This window comes from Miscanthus floridulus, chromosome 13, assembly GCF_019320115.1.
Source record: "Miscanthus floridulus cultivar M001 chromosome 13, ASM1932011v1, whole genome shotgun sequence".
NCBI lineage: Eukaryota > Viridiplantae > Streptophyta > Magnoliopsida > Poales > Poaceae > Miscanthus > Miscanthus floridulus.
This window is the reverse complement of record NC_089592.1, coordinates 51,557,902-51,577,442: the sequence shown is the minus strand read 5'-3', so window position 1 is coordinate 51,577,442 and position 19,541 is coordinate 51,557,902. Positions and strand designations below refer to the sequence as shown.

Sequence of the window (19,541 nt, the reverse complement as noted above, 5' to 3'; positions counted from 1 at the left end):
GTTCAGGAATTGGGTATCAGGTATTTTGCACATCGTTAATGCTTAGCTATCTTGGAAAGTGCTCCAAAGAGAGCATCATGAATGTGGAGCTACCAAGTCTCGGAAAGGAGAACACAAAGGTACCCAGGCAGTCTGAAATGGCGATTCTTTAGGAAAAAGGACAAGACCACCCCAAGCCTCACTATATTCGCAAGGAAGCTGATTTGGGAAGGCACATGAAAGGAAGTTATCACAAGCCTAGGAAAATCAAATCCAATTTGGATTCCTATTTGTTTGACCAAATTGTCCCAAGGATTGGTCCACTAAGCATGACTTTGACACTATAAATAATGTTTATTTGATATTTGAAATGAAGCGGTCATAATGATTGATCTCTATTGAAAATTGCAGCACTCTATACTTGCATCTCAATAGTTTTCCATGATAGTATTATCTAAGACCTCGGTCGCGAACAACATTGATACCTCTCAAAGGACTTCCTAAAATCTTGAATTAATATTTGTCGTTAAGATCTAATGTTCAAAGGTTGCTTTCATAATCAAAACTTCTAAAATTTGTCCTAAATTTCGTAAATACATGATGAATAATGATCTATCCTACCTAAACGGACGGAAAACACCTCATTGCCTTTACTGTATCATTTTCGTATTTATCTGTAAAAAAAAACGGAGACAGGCAGAAAAATTGTAGGAAATGGAACGGAACTCATCCACGTTGCTAGTGTTCTATGAAAAGAAAAATTAGGAAGAACTAGTATAACGCCCAGTGCTAACAGCCACGGTTTTATTTTAGGAATGCACGTGAAAACAACCAATGTTTTTTTTCATAGTTTAACTTTTATATAATTGTATTTGAGCATGTATATAATCCAGAAAACACTTTTGCACCACGGCTTCCTCCTCGCCTCCACCAAGGGCGTGAGCGCAGGTGATCAAGGGCGATCGGGACGCTGACAGCAGGCACCATGGCTTCCTCCTCGACTCCGCGAAGGGCGTGGGCGCGGGCGATTGGGTGATCGGGACGCTGACAGCAGGCACCACAGGCTTCCTCCTCGCCTCCACGAAGGGCGTCGACAATACTAATAATATTTACAAAAATTTGAGCTAATAATATTTACGAGAATTTTATATTATGAACAGATGAAAATCATATATCATGCCATGGCATAAAATTGTTCAGATGGTATGGTCACTGCAACAATTCCCAAATCTTCACGCCTAACCAGAGCAGCAAAAAACACTAATAAAGTTGATCTACAGTGAAGCAATAATATGTATGAGTCAACTGAAATGGACTAAAAATCCATACTACTCTTGCTGATGAGGAATCAATTTTCAATACCCACGAAAGTGTGAGGAATAAAAAAAATCACTCCATGAGAAAGGAGTATCAAATAATGTGAAAAAAAACAGAATTAAACAATGAAAAATTCACCTCTCAGTTCCAGCTAAACAAGAGCCGGTATTAATGTATATCACTTTTGAATAGCACCATAACCCACTTGAAGACCTTCGAGTATCTCTGTCGTATAGCCATACATGCTGCTCGTCACTGTCTCTCAAGTCAAATATCATGAGATGAAGAGAACATAAAAGCATATAGGACATTACTTACCACCTTGTCACCATTGCAGGACATCTTTATACACTATATTCTTGGTGCACTTTCCTGTTGGATGCCGATGATGCAGAATGTCTCCTCCGTCAGGTGCGCCGCCGCGTCGTACCCGTTCAATCTGGTTGCCTGTGATAGTGAATACAAGACAGCCATGGTACCATATCAATCTGGTTGCAACTAATGCTTCACAAGAGAAAGACGACATACAAGAGGCACATATATATATATACCTTCCCGTAATTGCTAATTGCTGCCTTGACCACCGAGGAATGAGACTGTGGAACTGAGATGCATAACAAGGATACAAACAGGTGTTTCAAAAGAAGAATGCATATAGTGATTAGAACATTACATGTAATTACTTGTAAAGGAATGAGGTGTGAAGATTGAACATTCAAGGCGAGGAGATAAACTAAGAAGGCAGGTAACATAAAACCATACAGGGAGTCGCCAGACCAGTCAGATTTTGGGTCAGTTTGCATGACATGCATAATTCAGGATTACAGTCCAAACCTTGGATCTCCGAGTTTTCACCGAGCTCAAAAAGATCGAGAAAGTAATCCTCTGGAAGAAACCTACAGTAAGGCTGCTTGCTCCCACTGCAAAGAGGTAGGTGTCACTCACAACTTGTCTTATTTGGCATTCAGAACTGAACAAAAACAACTTGCACCTAACTACACCGAACATCCTGTGACATTTGGCTTTGAGGGCTTCACAAGCCGAGCCTAGCTACACCAAACAGAACTATACCGGCAATTTCAGTTAAAATTTTGAGCATGCAGCAAGTTCAGTTCCACCCCAACTATACTGAACAAAAATTGTCTGGTTCGGAGGACTTGCACCGGCAATGGATGAAGATGACAGGGTAGCCGGCCTTGAGAAAATACCTGCATTGAACCGATCTCCATTGAACCAAAAGATGAACGAACCAGCTCCGTAACAGCATGAGCAAGCAGAGCAGTAAAAAGCAGATGAGTGCGTGATTTGTCTGCGTACTCGGTGGAGGCGGCACTGCGCTGGCCGGAGCCTAAATTGTCGATGAAGCGCACACACCGCTGCTCCAGGGGCACCGTAGTGCCGCCGGAGGTGATGCACACCACTCCGCGGCTCCCTGCAGCACGCAATCGCGGCCTCACGAGCTGCGGCTGCTGGCCTCGCGGCCTCTCGAGCGGTGGCTGATGGCGCGCCCGAGTGGCGGCTGCTAGCCTTGCGGCGGCGGCGGCGGCTTTGTCCTCACAGCGGCCGGCGAGATCCAGTTACGGCATGTCCTCACCACCCACCTGCGCTAGAAGGAGGGCCACGCCGACGTCGTCGGGCTGCGGACCCTGCACGCCGGCGCCGGCAACTACGGATCCGGCGGCTCCGGCGGGCCTCTCGCGCGACGCCGCCGCGTACTGGAACGGAAGGAGGGAGCAAGTCTGTCGTTCGAGTACAGCTACAGAGCTACCAACCGCCGCCGCCGTACGCCGCTCCCGCCGCCATGCACTACTGCGAGTACTACCCGTCCACTACCAACCCCAACGACTGCAGAAGCGGCGGCGTGGATCGGGACCGGCGTCTGCGCGCGTGGGTGGGGGTGGAGCGGTGAAGTGGGGAGATCGGGGGTGGGAGATCCAAAGGCCGTCGAATGCGGTTGAGCAAGGAGACAGAATGACTGAGAGTTAATCTGGTACGTATATTTTTAATGTTGTTTGTTTTTGCGTGCGTTTTGTGGGACGGACGTAGTTTAGGTCATGACTGTAGATGTGAGATTTATTTGGTGGCTGTAGGATAATTTGAAGTGGTGTATCATAGATGTAGAGATAGAGATAGAGATAAATAAAACTAATAAAAAGAAAAAGATGTTTGGAAAAGCAACGGCCCATGTCCCAGGAGAGGGCCCCTGCTGGTGCGCTCCCCAGCCTACTCGGCTATTATTGCCGCTGCCACTCTCACGGGTTCACGGCGTGCTCTCTCTCTCTTGGTCGGCTGCTAGTTGCGATAGCTCGCGCCCGCGTTCGTATGCGCGAGGCGCGGGCGGCGGAGGAGCCGCGCGAACGGGCCGAATAGACCGCATGTATGGGTCGACTGCTAGTTGCGATAGCTCGCGCCCGCGGGTTCACGGCGTGCTCTCTCTCTCTCTCTCTCTCTCTCTCTTCTCTTGGTCGGCGACGATCAGGCCGCCGCGGCGCAGCCTCTCTACGCCAGGTGCCCAGGTCTTGGTCGGGCCCTTCGCTGGCGACGAGCACTTACCAGGTATGGCCGCCCCTTCTCTTCCATTCCTGCTGTTGGAAACCGAGCACCCAAACCCTAACTTGAACTATTTGGTTATATGCAATCGGATCTGATCTTACCTGCAAGTGTATACATGTATTGTGTCTACTACTAGCTTCGATTTTTTTCTTAAAAAGATATCGGGTGTACATGTGTACCATGTCCTCTACTGGGTCTGCCTGAAATCGCGTTGGGGGGAAAAATAGAAATGGATGAGGTCACCAATATTACACACTACAGTACTTCCCAAGCTTGATGATTTGCTTGTATGTAGAGGAAACCTTTCAAGCTTTGAGCTTGTTGGGTTGGGTACCTAGGGTTTCTTTTGCCATGGTTTGCTACTGTGATCTCAGCAGGTGGTACTTGTAGGAAGGCCATAAACGCCATGCTGGAATGTTCCATTCCATTATCAAACTAGAATGGTCGATGGGATGGACGCCTAAATTTCATAACTAGTCAGTTACCAGATTATTTCAGTTCAAAACCTTAATTGACCCTAAATCAGTTCAAATTTGGGTCAAGTTTGAATCTGTCCCATTTTTACCCATTTGAGCTTACATCTAAATGAATACACTAACTACATTTTCATATCTATGTCAAATATGCTTCGGAATCCATTTTTTTAGAAAAAAAGGCCAACTTTTATCACAGAATGTCAATATTTTCTTTGAGTGTTGTCTGTTTTGTAGGAAGGGGATTGTTTTTCACCTGAGGAGTGAAACTTTGTACTGCATCCATTTTTAAATATATATGATGTTTAAGACAAGATATGCAAGAAGGCTTACCCTCTTTTCGTTTCTCCTGCGGGCATGCCTCTGTGATACATATTTTGTTCTGTTTCTACAAGTTCATGTTACAATCATTTTCTGTGTATATTTCAAGCTATAAACAACCCTGTGGACTGATCTCCTTGAATTTTACCAAATACATGCTTTCTATGCCATTTTATTCCCTGGGTTCTGGTCAATATAAGTAGATTGCTCTATTTAAATTTACATATGCGGAATAGTTTTTCTTTGGTCTACTAACTGTAAATGTGTGGTTTTGGTTTGCTTTTTTTTATTCTTGAACATGTAGTAGAGTTGCGTATCATTGTATTAAGAGAGAAAGAAGAAACGGCCCCTTACAAAAACCACTCTCTCTCTCTCTCTCTAGGAGAATAGAGAGGTTCAGACTATGAAAGAAAACAGTAGCCCCCTGAAAAATAGAAAATGACCCCTGATCCTACCAGGGCTAATTAAACTAACCCCTTAACATGATTTGATTGGGTCAATTTAGAGTTTCAGGCCTAAGGATTACTACTTCAAATACAGGGCTATATTCCCTTGACAGACTAGGGTTATGTTTCATCGCTTCACCATGATTACTAGTCAGATGTGTGATTTTCTGAAATTTCTTGACTACATTTTATAAAAAAAAACTAAGTAACTGATGTATCCTGTCCTGATCCAATCTTTTTCTTGCAGTAAATCACATCATATTGAACTTCTTCCTATTGGATCCGGTTTATCTTTTGCTTGTACTGAAGAATTAGTTTGCACTTTGGAGGAAAATGAGTGAGGAGTGTAGCCACTCCACACCGACAAAACGTCCTTTGGATGACAGCAGCTTGTATTCGAGTCCTGGGAAAGTTATTCAGTCCAGTGGCAGTGATTTCCATGGTTCTTTTGAACATGATGGTAGATTTGCCAAAATTCAACGTGTGGAGCCTTGTGATGATAAGAGGCCATCTGTACCACATCGGATGCCTGTTGGCTCCACCAACTTTGCTGACCACCCCATCAGCCACTGCTGATTTCCATTCCTAGTTTTAGGAAGGTTGTTTAGTGTTAGGGAAGTTGGATGTGGTCTGCTGTCCAGTTTCTGAAAAGAGTAATACGCAGCAGTGGTACCTCAATTTTATCTGCGGATGTCATTTGGGTCCCCAAACTATTATCTGCAGTTGCATATTCTTGAACTTACTAACTAGTTCACCCGAGGTCCCACAACCTGTTGACGTGGATGCTAGCAAGGTTAGTTTTTAAGGCGCTCCACCCCCTTCCAGACACCTAGGCGAGTTAGGACGCGCGGCGAGGCGACGCCATACACATACTCTAACCTTCCATAGGACAGTACAAACATACACTTATACATACCTTTCTGCTGCCTATGTAGCAGTGATCCTCCTGTTTCCAGTTATCTTCTTCCATGTGCCATACAGCCCCTAACAAGTTTCAACATGTGTGATTCATTAATATAATTATGTAACAGAAATACTTTGTAATCAGATTAAATATGGATAGTGAAATATCTTTTGATGATCTGAACTCTCTTTTCTTTATGATTGTCTATGTATATACGTGAGCGTTGTGTACCGTGATTTGAAAAAGTAAGTGAAAACTATGGCAAAAGAGCATGTTACGGTCCAATTTAACTCCAATTTTATTACGGAGTATAATTGTATGTAAATGTAATGCAATCACAAAGGTTAAGATACGAAATCAGAGGAAAGAAGAGGGCAAAATAGCAAAAAGAGAAGAAATCGAAACCGAAGGCAAAAGGCACAACTACTCGTTCCATTCTCGTCTCCGCCTCCGCCGCCTGTGCCTCCATCTCATCACGCCCCGCCTTCCGCGCGCGCTTTCCCAATCCCGGCGCCGCTTTCCATCACCACCTCACCGCGCGCCGCCATACTTTCCCCCCGTCCCCGTCCCCGTCCCCGAGTCGGAGACGCACGCAGCGGAAGCGGATGGCGCCGGAGTCGGTCGCGGCTCGCGGCGGATGGAGCGGGATTTGGTCGCGGACGGGGCCGGAGTCGCGGACGGAGCGGATTGTCGAAGTCTCGCGGTCCAATGGAGCAGCCACTGTGCGGAGCAGAGTCGCGCGGACGGGACGGTCTTGCGCGGGGCAGTCGCCTGCGCCGCCGGATTTGAGGTGCGTCGCCGCCCTCTCCTCTCTTCCTCTCTCCTTACTTTCCCTCTCACTCTCTCAGACGCGATGGGGATTGGGAGCCTTTGGCGGGAGGTGTAGGCGCGGCGCTGCTGCTTTTCCCGCGCGAGGGCATTGCGCCGCTCTTTTCCCGCCCGCTCGAGCGCGCGGCGCCGCTCTTTCCCCGCGTCTTTTTAGTCCCGCGGCGTCCGCCTCAGCGAGAAGGACGACTAGGCGACGACTTCGACCGCGAGGCGACGCCATACGCCAGGAGGATGTGGCGACAGTGACGCCACGTTTGAAAACCCGCTCGGATTGTTGCTGTATTCCACTTTCTAAAACTACAAAGACAGGCCATGCATCCAAGGTACAGGAAGGAATCAAGAGAATCTGTTATAGGGCTTTCCCCACAATCTGCTATGATCAGAGCATCTTTTCGACAGGAGAAGCCTGAAGATTAGAGAGTGATCAGTCCCCCTGTCACTGTATTCATCTGGTTGCATAATCTTTGGTATTAGAGTGACATTGTATATTGCCTCCCATCCGTAACAAGTTTCCAGTGCCAGTGCTTTCACTGTATCTGTTGCTGCTGCTCATTGCCTGTGCTCACTTCACCCCTGCAGCTGCTATTCATTTGCTGCCTTTGCCCAGAAGCCTTCAAATTGCCACCACCAGCAACCACAATGGCCCTCCTGATCCCAACAAATCGGATGATGCCTCTGCGTGTTATCCTTCTGCCCCACTGCCTCAGCTTTGTTTGTTACCTGCATCAAGTGCTTGCACCAACTGTCAAATTGCTGCTGCCCCTACCCTTGAAGTCCATCTGCCACTGATTCCTCTGCAGCTGATCTCTGCCCCTCCACAGTTGCCCTCCTGTACTTTAGCTGCACTCACCCTCCATTTTTAACGGTGTGCCACCTGCCCTCCTATGCTGCTGCCTGCGGCATCAATTTATTGCCATCAAACACCACTGCCCCACTAAAACCAGCCGCATAACCAACCGCTACTTTCTGCAACCATATGACAGGCTTTCTATGTTTCCTGTTGCTGCCTGCCAACAGCTAGCTCCACAGCACTAGGATAATTTGGGCTCATAAAGATAACTTTCATAATACTGATAACCTTCCTAATCCTAGTAGCGTAAGGGTTCATAGCCTAGTGGTCGTGACTCCTGAGTAGCACCTCATGCACCTGGGTTCAACTTCCTGTGGGAGTGAATTTCAGGGCTGGCTAAAAAACATCCCTTGCTGGCAACACAAAATAGTGGCTGGGCACCAGCTTAACGTATCGGTGGCAGTCAGCCTGTGTGAGCATGTGGTCCTACCAGGGGGTAGTGGCAGGGCGCCGAACTAGGTGGGTGGCTGTGGCCACTGGCCTTGGGTATGGAGGGGCCGCTATCGGATCTTCACTGTCAGGGATTGGGAGGTTTCTTGATCGATTGAAAGCTGAGGTTTCTTCTTCCATACAATACCGTGGGGGCGGTCTTTACCCTGCTATCTTAGTGTTTTTCCCCCTAATCCTATTAACCTTGCTAAGGCTCATAACCTTCCTAATGCTGATTCATGCATGCTTTCTATGTCAGGTCCACTGTCTGTATAAATGATGAGTTTCCTGTTGCAATGTGCATGGAATTGTTTATGGGGTTCAGGGTATCCTAGCTTCAGTCCACGAAGAAGCAAAGTTATGGGGTCTTGCGGGTGTGAAGGGCATAGCCTTGTTGACTGAACGGATACTTGGTGTTGCCTAATTGCTTGGTTCGTTGGTCGTTCACCCTAGTTTGTGAGTGGGTGTGTGGGTTTGTTGTCTCAGTGTGTGTTTGGGAATTTTTGTTTGATAGTTTGTGTGGGCTTTGTTGTGGCTGTGTGTTGGGGTGCGTTGAGGTGTTATCTTTGTTGTTTTGGGGTTTTCTCATACCCCTTTTTTTTCTTCTTGATATAAAAGATATGCAGCTCTCCTGCGTGTTCGAGAAAAAAGAAATTGTTTATGGGGTACCTCTGTAAACTTTACAGCCTTCTCTTCATTGCAGGTAAGTCTGAGGTGTCTGCCATTGTTTATAAAGCCGGGGAGTGCATGCAGGAGCTTCTGAAATCATGGAAAGAGTTTGATGTAACTCAGGATGCTACAAATGCTGAAAGTCTACAACATGGTCCTACTCTTGAAATTCGAATACCTGCAGAATTTGTTACTTCGACTAATCGTCAGGTTAGTGAACAGATTTGGAGACAATCTCTGTTTTAGTCACTTCGGATACCTCAGTTCTCCATGTTGAGACTGAAGCTCTGTCAGCAATTCTGTTATGTGTACTACTAGTGGACACATGCTTGGTTTAGGGTTTAGGATTTAGGGTTTAGGGTTTAGGCTTCACTTGGTTGTTATTAGTTATGGACACATGCATGGTACTTGCCTCACGGCTGCACCTAGCATACCATCATGTTTCCATTTATCTTGCACTTTTCTGAAATTTTATCCTCCAAGCTTGCACTCAACTCGTTTATCTCCTTTATTCATTTGTCAAGATCACTGTTGTGCAGGTAAAAGGTGCTCAGCTTTGGGGAACAGATGTTTATACAAATGATTCAGATCTTGTGGCTGGTAGATTCCTGTTTACTGTTGCAAGCTTCTAAATAGTTCAGAAAATTTTCCTATGTACTAATGTGTGTTTCTTTTAGTGCTAATGCATACTGGGTACTGCTCCCCTACATCCTCCCCTCCACCATCTGCCATTCAAGAGAACTATTCGTGTTCTACCACCACAAGAGAGTAAGTTTCCATGCATTTCGTGACAGTTCAGTCAAACTTGGTTGGAATGAACTTACTCATAAAACTTGGTATTTGCCCCAGGTTATACTTCAACACTGAGGAACAATGTGCGCTCACGTGCTTGGGGTGCTGGGATTGGTTGTAGCTTTCGGATTGAACGCTGCTTCATTGTCAAGGTATGAAGGATGCAGGCAGTATAGAAGATTACCATGCCTCCTGTTTTTATTGTACACTCTTGATGCGGTTACCTTTAGAGACATTTTACTAGTCCTATTTCAAGGAATGTTTGCTTAGCATCTTTTACATGCTTTTTCAGAAAGGTGGTGGCACCATTGATCTTGAGCCACGTCTTAGCCACACATCAGCTGTGGAGCCTACTCTCACCCCAGTTGCAGTTGAGCGTACAATGACGACAAGAGCTGCAGCTTCCGTAATTTTCTTTTGATTTCCTTTATTTTTCTCTCACAGTTTCATTCCCAATTGGATCAATGTTTCTTTGTCTGTTTTAGGTTTCGTGACCAGCAAACTTTTCTCTACTCTAAACTAAGAATTTTCCAACATGGTTTATTACAGAATGCACTGTGTCAACAAAGATTTGTCCGTGAAGTGACTATACAGTACAATCTGTGCAATGAGCCATGGTACCTTCCTGACCTGCATTCTGAGATCTCATTTGTAGTTCACTACGATTGTCCCCTATCCGTCACCAGTATTGCCATTTGTACTAGCTCTTGACGCAATAGGCTCTTCGTCTACTTGTTGGAAGTGTTCTCTTGTAGTTCTCTTGTTTAGTTTTAGGATGCTTATGATATGACATTTTGCATTCTTCAGGTTAAAATATAGTATAAGCATTGTGGCAGATACTTCTGCTAGACTGAAGAAAGGAGAAGTCATATATTTAGAAAGGAGAAGTCATATATTGAAAAAGTCTCTGTATACTTCTGCTAGACTGAAGAAAGGAGAAGTCATATATTTAGAAACACACTTTAATAGGTACAGGGTTTTGCTACTACTTTTAATTAGTTGTGATGGTTTGTTCATTGCTTCTTTGGCCCCGTTCGCTGGTCTGAACTTTGGCTGAAACTGGCTGAAAAACACTGTTCCGGCTGAATTGTTGTGAGAGAAAAACACTGTTCCGGCTGAAAAAACAAGCCGAACAAGCCAAATTTAAGACAAGCTGAAAAAACATTGATTGATTCCCAAGTTTTACTTTGATGGAACTCAGTGTTTCAATTTTGTTACAAGTTTACACAGGTATGAACTGTGCTTCAGTGGAGAAAAACATGCAATTAAGTCCAACAACCAAACTCTTAAAAAGTCTCTCATGGCAAATCCTTCCTAGTGAAGGAAGTTTTCACCTCATCCCTATCAAAGTAGACGTATCAAAGTAGACGAAACCAAGGTGTATATTAGTTTTTATGTATTCAATTTTAGAGAGTTCGATCTTTTGATAGGGCATCCAATAGAGAAACTCCTACATGAAGGAAGAAAGGGGAGTATAACTGTAAGACTTAGGAAAAGCTTAAACCTTTCTATTCTCATAACTCGCTCGTTACATATTAAGACGAAGTTGAGTCCCGAGCAAGATCCAATGGAGGAGATTATGGTAGCATCTCTCCTGGAAGCCTCCGACAAAGATCTCGAAGAAGACGTCTAGGATTACATCCAAGATGAAGAAGAACCGAAAGATCCTTTCCCTTTGGATGAAACTCAAGAGCTGCGGAAACCCCCCATTGTGCTCAAACCCCTTCCTTTAGGTTTGAAATATGCTTTTCTAAATAACAATAGGGAGTCCCTTGTGATTATTAGCGATAAACTCTGAGGATGAGACCCTCTGGCTCCTTACTGTTTTAGAAAAGCATCACTCTGCTTTCGGCTACTCGCTTGAAGACCTCAAGGGGATTAGTCTTGCCCTTTGCACCCATCGCATTCCCATAGATCCAGCATATCCACCTTCTAGGGAGCCTCAATGTAGGCTTAACAATGCGATAAGAGAAGTTACTAAAAAAGAGGTTTTAAAGCTTTTGCATGCAGGGATAATCTATCCCGTGCCATATAGTGAGTGGGTAAGCCCAGTACAAGTTGTACCAAAGAAAGGGGGCATGACTGTTGTAAAAAATGAAAAAAATGAATTAATCCCACAACGAACAATCATAGGATGACGAATGTGTATTGATTACCGAAAACTTAACAAGGCAACAAGAGAAAGATCACTTCCCATTACTCCTCATCAATGAGATGTTGGAACGGCTTGCAAAGCATTCTTTCTTTTGTTTCCTTGATGGGTATTCTGGCTATCATCAAATCCCTGATCCATCCTGATGACCAAAGCAAAACTACTTTTACCTATTCCTATGAAACTTATGCTTATCGAAGGATGCCTTTCGGATTGTGCAACGCTCCATCTTCGTTCCAAAGGTGCATGATGTCTATATTTTCTGATATGATAGAAGAAATCATAGAAGTTTTTATGGATGATTTTTCTATTTATGGAAAAACTTTCGACGATTGCTTAGAAAATTTAGACAAAGTTTTGCAAAGACGTGAGAAAAAGTACTTAGTCCTTAATTGGGAAAATGTCATTTCATGGTTAGAGAAGGCATAGTTCTTGGACACTTGGTGTTCGAAAAGTGGGATTGAGGTAGATCGTGCAAAGATAGAAGTAATAGAATAGCTACCTCCTCCCACAAATGTCAAAGGGGTACGAAGTTTTCTTGGTCATGCAGGGTTCTATCGCCTTTTTATAAAAGATTTTTCTCATATTGCTAGACCCCTTACAAGTTTGTTAGCCAAGGATGCTCCCTTTGAGTTTGATGATGAGTGTTTAAATGCTTTTTAAATCTTTAAGAAAGCACTCATCTTTGCACCAATCATTCAACCCTCTGATTGATCGCTACCTTTTGAAATCATGTGTGATGCTAGTGAGTATGCTGTAGGGGCCATTTTGGGTCAAATGAAAGATAGAAAGCATCATGCAATTTCTTATACTAGTAAAACTCTGTCAGGACCTCAACTTAATTATGCAACAACTAAAAAAGAGCTCATAGCTATTGTTTTTGCTATTAATAAGTTTAGATCTTACTTAGTAGGAGTAAAGGTTATTATTTACACTGATCATGCTGCTCTTAAATATCTCATTGTTAAGAAAGATGCTAAGTCCTTAGGCTTATAAGATGGATCCTTTTGCTTCAAGAATTTGATTTAGAAATTAAAGATAAAAAAGGAATAGAAAATTCTATAGCTGATCACTTGTCAAGAATGCAGTTCGAGAATCCATAGGAGTTGCCCATCAATGATTTTCTGTGGGACGACATGCTCCTAAAGGTCGCAGGATCCGACCCTTGGTATGCAAATATTGTTAATTTTATGGTTGCAGATTATGTACGAATAGGGGAGAATAAGCGAAAGCTCATTCATGAAAGTCGCCTCCACCTATGGGATGAACCGTACCTCTTCCGAGTTTGCTCTGATGGACTGCTCAGGTTGTGTGTTCCGGCTAAGGAAGCAACCAAGATGATTGAAAGATGCCACTCATCACCATATGGAGGACATTATGGGGTATTCCACACTAATGCTAAGATCTGGCAAAGTGGATTCTTCTAGCCAACCATATACGATGACACCAAAGAATTCATACGGAGGTGCATCCCGTGTTAGAAACATGGGAATATCAATGCAAGAGACGCCATGCCACTCACCACTAACCTCCAGTTAGAACACTTTGATGTCTGGGAATCGATTACATAGGGCCATTTCCCAAATCTCGACAGTGCGAATACATCCTGGTGGCAGTCGACTATGTCTTAAAATGGGTTTTAGCTTTACCATGTCGAGCTGTAGATTCCAATAACGCCAAGAGGATGTTTTCAGAGACTATCTTTTCAAACTTCGGAGTTTCACGCATGGTAATTAGTGATGGAGGTCCTCACTTCATTGATAGAACGTTTCGACACTTCTTATCCGATCATGGGGTCCATCATAACATTGCGACACTATATCATCCTCAAACTAGCGGATAAGTAGAAATGTCAAACAAGCAAATCAAGAACATTCTGCAGAAGACTGTTACACGGAGCAGTATAGGCTTACAGAACAGCCTACAAAACACCTCTTGGAATATCACCATAACAATTGGTCTACGAAAAGATATGTCACTTACCTGTCGAGTTGGAATTCAAAGCACATTGTGCCATAAAAAGGTGGACACATGGATTTTGAATGCAGCCGAAAAGAAAAGAAAAATGCAACTCTCTAAGCTAGAGGAATGGCGAGAAAAGGATATCATAATGCAAAACTCTACAAAGAGAGGACGAAAAGGTGTCATGACAAAAAATTGAAAAAGAAGGAATTCAAACCTAGGTGACAAGGTGTTGCTTTTAACTCTAGAGTGAAGTTTTTTTGGACATGGGAAACTACGAAGCAAATGGGAAGGACCTTACAAGGTAATTAGCATATCGTCTCATGGAGTAGTCACACTCCAAAATTATGAAGGTTTCAAGGTAAATGGTCAACTTTAAAAGTTTTCATGACACACAATTGCCAGAAGAAGAATTGGATATAATTAACTTCATAGAATTTAAATAACATTTACAATTTAGCTCTACTTCTTTACTCTGTGAAAACACTTAAAAATCATGTTTACCTGCTAAAGTATTGCCAGGATCCTCCTACTCTTTTGTTGGTGCTTTGTCTCCACATGTTGTTTATGCAAAGTAACAGAATTTAAGTGTGGGGGAGACAAACCTCCATAGCACGACATCAATAAATGATGAAGGAACCACGACAACAACCAGCTTGGGGGAGAGGCACCCCGTCTATTCAGCTAAGTATTTTCTCTTCCTTTATTTTATTATATTTGGTTTGCTTTATAAAAAACTAAAAATAAAATAAATAGTTGTAGTTATTTATATTAATAATGTGTAAAGTGTGTCTAATTTATTTTAAGAGCTAAATAAATAATAAGGACTCTGAGGATAATCTCTTAAAATGGAAATGATGAATAGTTGTACTGTTGTAATTCCTCTCAAGTACATAGTTTCAGCCTTGAATTCTATCGAGTTTTGGATAAAATTGTTTTGATATAAGGATTTACTCTGAAACCCGTGGGTAGCATATGCTTGATCTAAGTCTAGGTAATTGACGGATATGATATAAAAAGGTCTGAGCTTGCTATTCATCTTGTTCTAAGTGACACTAAAGTTTTGAAGATTTATGTTTTGAAAAACACAAAAAAATGCTACATGATGAGTTTCCTGTATGACAAAGCTTGAATTCTCACCAGAGCCATACATGTTATTTAGGCTAGGAAAACTTACACATATATGCTGCTTGTAATTGCGTTGAGTTTTGTCAAGCTATGTTGACCCTTATGAGAGGTTTGTCATGCTCTTAAAATCAAGATCACGTACACATCATCCACATATGCACTACTTCTACACTGGGGGTAGGTATAAAAACATGCCATTTCATTTAGATCCACCCAAAAATATTTTACTCCTACACTGGGGTTTACAACAAAAACTATGCTTGTTAGGTTTTTCATCTACCAAATAAATGCTCCAAGTTCTTGTTGATATCTCTCTCAAAGTTCTGTTGCAGAAAAGAGACATGGGGCTATGCAGAAGTTATTCATAAAAAAGAAGAAGAAATGAAAAAAGAGAATTGAGAAAAAAATGGACAAGTGTCCGAGATATTGAAAACAATGGATACTTAGATGCCCTACATAAAAAAAGAAGAGATAAATAAGATAGCTCCTGTTCTCTCGTATAACTATTTTCAAGTTTCAGAGAGAGATATGTTTTCAAGGAGCAAAATAGAATTAGGTTAGCCACCACATATATCCACCTCATATATCCACACACATGCATATCTTGATTTGATTGTATGAATCAACTCTCTTTGGATCCTGTCGGTGCAGAAAGTGACCAACCAGTGAATATTTATAGTTTTACTGTACGTTGTGATCGGAGGTGGCCTAGCACTCAATGACATAGGATTTATACTTGGTTCAGGCAACGTGCCCTACATCTAGTCGGGGTCGGTCGGTGACTTTATTCCTGAGCCCAAGTGCTCGAAGTCTATAGCGGGGTTACAAACGAAACGGAGAAAGGAGGGGTGTACAAGAGGTCCAGGTTGGCTCTGACCGGAAGGGTCGAGAGTGATAGGAATTTTGCTACGAGCTAGGGATTCGAGCGTGTGCTTGAGGGATTGTAAGCTATCGATCTAGTGAGTCTGAACTTGAAGAAGTCCACCTCTCCATGTTGGAGGAAGCGCATTCCCCTTTTATAGATGAAGGAGATGGCTTTACAAGTGAGAGGAAGAGGGTACGGATGTTTCTAAGCCTTGTTGCCCACGCTGATGAAGACTAGATAATGGTAGGCGCCCCAACACTGTTGATGTCGCTATAGAATGTCAGATGCGCACAGGAGATCGAGCTATCTTCTTCAGGAAGGATGGACGTCGGTACCTGCAAATACTTTTTGATGCCTAGTGGCCTGTGAGGAGCCACGCTATGTTTACCCGGTATGGCAAATCCTGGAGCCCATACTGCGATCGATGTCTAGAGACACGTGGGGGGACTTACCGTATGGGAGTTTTAGCGCCCCCCTACAATACTATTTGTGTCAGGGTGGCTGTAGAGCACTATTTCGTGCAGGGTATGGTCCCTGACACAGTGGTTTTGACTTGTGAGCCTTGCCTTGCCTTTCTCCGCATGTCTTCTGGTTCCTTTCGAGCGGGGTGCCTCTGGTCGGATGGCTCCAGTCGACTCCGAGTGCGCTGGTCGGAGAAGAGCGGTAAGCAGGGTCCCCATGAGCCCCGGTCGCAAGGTCGGAGTAGCAAGCAACGTTTTGGGCCAGGCCTTCCGATCAGAGAGACCTCTTGGAGGCGGCTGGTGCTTGAGGTGAGTGCTCCGGTCGGAGAGGTGGGTCGAAGAAGTTAACGAGCAGGCGCTTGTTCTGAAGGGCAGACCTTTCGGTCGGCGACTGGACTGCCCTTTCGGTCCGTTGTGTTTTAGACTCTTGGGTCGGTCCACGAACTACATGTTGTTTTCCTAGGCCGAGCCCGGGCGTGCAAGCTGGTCTCTGAGGGACCCCGGGTTTATGAACCCGACAGGAGCCCTCGAGCCCCTAGGCGATTTTGAGTCGAATCGTCCGGGGGATTGTTTGTCTTGCCAGCGGGTGCACGTGAGCGCACCCGCGGGTGTAGCCCCCGAGCCCCTGGGTGGTTCGAGCGGAATCGGCTGGGGGGTTTTTTGCTTTTGACAGCGGGAGAGGTTTTGTGTCGTGTTGGTGGGTGCGTGCGAGTGTACCCGTGGTGTGCGTGTTTTTTATTTTTGAGACGGAATTTTGTTTAACCATGGCGTCGTCGTGCAGCCGAGGCGTTTTTTAAGCACGGTGATTGGATCGAGACAGAACTTACTGATCCCGGTGTTGGTGCGCGCCGGGGATCGGGCGAGGAAGTTTAGTTTGAGACAAAACCTGGCGTCGGTGCGCGCCATGAATGGAGACAACTTAGTTTGGAAGCGACAGAGTTCACTGATCTTTAGCATTGATGCGCGCCGTGGGATCGGGTGAGGCGGAGTCGTGAGTAGACCCAGGTGTCGGTGCGCGCCGTGGGTCGAGAGAGTTAGTTTTAGTTAGTTTCAGTTAGTGAAGCCGTTATGCGAGTTTGGAGTCACGATCCCAAGAGCCATAGCCGGATGTCGCCGATCCTGTCGACGCGAGTTCGGAGTTGCGGTCCCAAGAGCCGTAGCCAGGATGTCGTTGATCCTGTCGACGCGAGTTCGAAGTTGCGGTCCCTTGGCATTTGAGCCCCCGAGCCTTGTTGGGCCTTTGTGGGGGTCGATGTGAGTTGTTTTGCGCTACCCCATCCGGTTCCTCACAACCGAAGGGGCTAAGTTTCGTCGCCTGTCCCGATCGCTCGGGCTCGAGACTAGCTCAGTGAGCTCGCTAATGGGTGTGATCGAGCGGAATCTAGGTCCATCGTTCATGACGGGGACAGCATAGCCCTCTTGTGGCATTCCACTACTCCTTTACCTATAACCCGGTAGATGTCTAGGTCATTCCGGAGACCGACCCGGGTGGCCTAATGGCCTCCCCTCGATGGAGATTCTATGGGCTTGCAAGAGGTTTAGGATCAAATGAGAAGGTTGAGATGACCCGGTTTGTCAGACCGGGCAAAGGCCGCATGGTGCTCATCTACGGTTTTCTCACCTAGCTCTGTTGTTTGCTCATGTCGAATGAGGCAAACACCGCTTCGTGGCGCAACACGGAGCGTTCTGGTGCATTTCGCTGCACGTGCGATGCTTAGTTCCTGAGCCCCCGGGCGGTTCATGCCCTAACCGTCTAGGGGGTTCAGGCGTATGAGATGAGTGCGCGTATGGATGTATGAATGATTTGTAATGAAATAGAGGGGGTTTGATAGTATTTACCTTGACGATTGGAGTGACGGGGCTCGGTGAGCCCCAGTCGGAAAAATCTGACTGGGACCTTGACGACTTGAGTGACGAGGTTCGGAGAGCTTCAGTCGGAAATGCCTGTAACACCTCGGGTGTTTAAATACTAAAATATGCCATGTCATCATATGCATAGCACATCATTCATGTGTTAGTGAAAATTTTGATATGCATACACTAAAACAAGTTTACCTTTATGTGGTATGTGTTGAATTGTATTGTTTGAATCAAGTTCAAAAATTTTGTTTGGATTTGAATTTTCAAGAAAACCCTGATTTTCAGTATTTAAATCCTACCCTGAAGACTCATTTCAAAATCTAAGCATATTTTGGGGTTGAGCTAAAAGCAAAAGTGTAGAGCTTGTCAAGTTATACAAAGTTTGTTTTTGGAGTTTTCAAAGTTGTTATGAAAAATTTGAAGTAATTTGAAAAGGCGAAATTCTTTAAATGTCCCCTATTTGAATTCAAATTTGCATTTCAAAATGTGGACCGAATTAGGAGGTGGTTATAGAAGCAAAGTTGTAGAACTTTGGATTTTGAACAACTTTTATTTTTGGAGATTTTTGAGTTGTTATATAAATTTGGGAGTAATTTGGAAAAATAGGTGGGTGGCAATTCTGTAATTTTGGTGAATAGTACTCACGGCCGACATCCCACCGTCTGCCAGGTTTCCACCGGTTTCTACGCGTGCCCACAGGCGCCACCTCTGGCCTTGATGTGTCCGCGTCGTCGTGGTGTGTCAAGCGCACCGTTCCCCGCCGCTTTTCGCCCGCTGGTTAAATCTGGAACGACGTCGCCATTCTCCTTTCTCCTCCTCTGTTTTCCCGACACTGTCGTCATAGCTCCATCGAGCTCACCTCGCCTCCTCAGTGCAAACCAGCCTCGGCAAAGCAGTGTTTGAGCTCCGCTTGCTCCTTGCGCACCCAGTAGACCAACCCTTGAAGCTTGACTCCGCCAGGAACCCGTGGTGCGCGTCTTTCTTCCCCGTGGCCGGCAGCCTCACCATCGTGCTTGCGCCGTCGTGGCCAGCGCTCCACGGTGCGCCTCTTTCTTTGATCGTGGTAGTTCAGCTTCGTCTTGATCCCGTGATGCTCTATGACCAGTTGTTTGATCGTTTTATCCACCACAGCCACTGGAACACTACCGTCGCCATTGCTCGCACCGCTGTGATCGTTGTGAACGCCGACCCGCTTCACCGTTGCTTCTCCGGCCTTAATTCCTGCTCGAGCGTGTTCGTGGTGAGATGCTGAACCTTCCTGTGCCGTTTGTTTAACTGTTACCAGTCTCCTGTCACCGGCGTAGCGCCGCTGTGCAGTCGTGGCCACCATGGCCGATGCCGTGCTCGTTTTGTGCAGCGATCGATGCAATTAGTGACATCAATAGGTGCGCATGGTAGTGGGGAGGATGTTGGTGTCTTTGCTATCGTCGGTGATCTCATCGTCGGCGAGATTTCGTCAGTCAGAGCCGTCGCCGCCGCGGTCAGCGCGGGAGGTAGAAGATGACATGTGGGGTCGGTTGTCAGTGACTCAGTGTTCAAAATGGATTTTTCT

The 19,541-nt window shown here is 45.0% G+C and overlaps 1 long non-coding RNA gene and 1 pseudogene across 1 annotated transcript; one reads left to right on the top strand and one right to left on the bottom strand.

Annotated features, from left to right (window-relative positions):
- Window positions 1-884: 884 nt before the first annotated feature.
- Window positions 885-1,887, bottom strand: LOC136499162 (uncharacterized). Its single transcript, XR_010769927.1, has 4 exons — window positions 1,848-1,887; window positions 1,615-1,743; window positions 1,435-1,521; window positions 885-1,078 (listed from the first exon to the last, which is right to left on the bottom strand). It is a non-coding gene; the product is annotated as an uncharacterized lncRNA (long non-coding RNA).
- A 1,646-nt stretch (window positions 1,888-3,533) lies between these two features.
- On the top strand, window positions 3,534-10,894 carry LOC136501170 (uncharacterized; annotated as a pseudogene).
- Window positions 10,895-19,541: the final 8,647 nt, after the last annotated feature.